We start from the raw sequence: 2,314 nt of genomic DNA on the forward strand, positions 1-2,314 counted from the left end.
AAGTGAGGTTGCATCTGTCATGAAAGCCGATGGCACAGAGATAATTACCGATCAGTTCTCATGAATAAAGCAGGTTGTTTCTATTCTGCCATGCATGGTGTGTATGTATATATGTATGTATGTATGTATATTTTTATTTATAAAGCACTACTTATGTACGCAGCGCTGTACAGTAGAATACATTAATACAAACAGGGTGTTAATAAGATAATAGATAAATACAAAGTATAACAATAAATACAAATAAATACAAGATACAGTTGCAATAAGTTAAGAGTCAAAGACACAAGAGGATGGAGGTCCCTGCCCCGTAGAGCTTACAATCTATATGGGAGGGTAACTTACAGATACAAATAGGCAAATATAAGTGCTGTAGGTCACAGTGAGTGACACTACATTATAAGTGCTATTTCCCAGATCAGGTGCTGGGTGAGTGCTCCAAAAGGTAGTCTTTTAGTTTGGTTTTAAAAAGACTGGGGGAATCTAAATTCATTATTAATCAACCAATTGTATCATAATTTTTACATTTGATATATATTACATATTGTGAGTCAGCTTAGGTAACTGATGGAAGCCCAAATCTGTGAATCAGCAGAAAAGAAGATGGAGGTCTACTGGGCATGTGTGGAGGCAGAGATAATCATTGTGAAACCGCTGCAGTACAGAAGTCCAAAATAGAAGCATTTCTAGCCTTAAGGTGGCCACACATCGGTCGCACGAAAGATCGTACAATCGGCCACTAACCGTTCAGTGCTGAAACGGCAGATAAGGAGGTAGAAACAATAGGATGGGGTTTCGTTCGATATTATCGGTGCGTGTATGGCCAGCTTTAGGGCTCTGGCACACGGGGAGATTAGTCGCCCGTGACAAAACTCCCTGTTCGCGGGCGACTAATCTCCCCGGATTGCCATCCGACCGGCGAAAATGTAAATCGCCGGTGGGATGGCATACACGCAAGTTGCCTTGAGAGGCCATCCCACTGCCGATTTATATTTTCACCGCTGGGATGGCATTTCAGGGAGATTAGTTGCCCAAGATACAGGAGATTAGTCGCGGGCGACTAATCTCCCTGTGTGCCAGAGCCCTTATTCTTTGTTGAGCTTTAGTTCCCCATTAGGTTAAATGGCTAATTACCTATATCAGTGTAACAAGTTCATTGAACCTGTGAACAAGGAAGTTTTATGACTAATTCCTGTCAGCAATGACATCAGTGCAGCTGTTACTCAGCAAACAAGAGACCAGTTGGACTGGAGCAGTTCATTCCGGCTGTGTGTAATACACTGGGCTAATTCTAGCTCCCGCTCATGACCCGGCAGCTTCTCCCTATGTTATCACCTGAAACAGTCAGCTCCTTAGAACAGACCGCAGATGCTTATTGAAACACAAAAAGTGATACATTTCCAAGCATCTGGTATTTTATGAAGAAAATGCCTTAAACAGTGTAAACCTGGGAACTTTTTTTTTCCATTAAACTGCTTCAAATGTACTACCATAAGGACCTGTACATGGGGTGTTTGAATATATGCCTGTTAAAATGAGAGCATCAAAACCAAGGCATTGCATTTGTGGCAGTTTATTAGTCATCCCTCCCAATGGCTAAAATGGCTGGTCAGCCTATCCCTGAAGGACTCTGGTGGAACAGTTGCCTGAGAGAAAAAGTGCCACAGAACTTCCAGACAGTTTTCATTCTGTATATTGGGGGGAGGGTGGCCATTTTGTTCACTGTGGATGGAGCTACTAAATTCCTGGGGAGCAAAACAGGCAAAATAACCTATTTTACAATTGCCCTTGTAAAACAAGAAAGCTTATCTACTATGACATGTTGTCATACTTTGAACTGGAGAACACTGCTTGGTACCAGATGCTCGGTAATAGGGTATGTAAACTTTAAGTTTAATAGTTTTATTATATATAATATATATATATACAACAGATCATCCTTTTATATATATATATATATATATATATATATATATATATATATATATATATATATATATAAAAGGATGATCTGTTCTGAAATGAAGCCCAGGTGACTCTGGGAGTTGTAGTTTTACAGCAACACAAAATATTACCCACACCCCCCACCCCCCAAAAAAAACCTAAATAAATATATTATATAATTATGAAAAGATGCCTCCCGTTAGAATGGGTTTGGCTGTAATCTGTTGTTTTCTTTCTTTGCTATGCATTTTCTCTTCTCAAGTAGGTCACTATCCTTTTCAGAGGAAAGACATTCCTCAGCCCCCTGCCCCTCCTCCCCGTCACCTTCCCCTGAATCAAAGGTGGAGGAAGGGAGCTGCAGAGTGTAGAG

Source organism: Xenopus tropicalis, chromosome 8 (assembly GCF_000004195.4).
Source record: "Xenopus tropicalis strain Nigerian chromosome 8, UCB_Xtro_10.0, whole genome shotgun sequence".
NCBI classification, from domain to species: Eukaryota; Metazoa; Chordata; class Amphibia; order Anura; family Pipidae; genus Xenopus; species Xenopus tropicalis.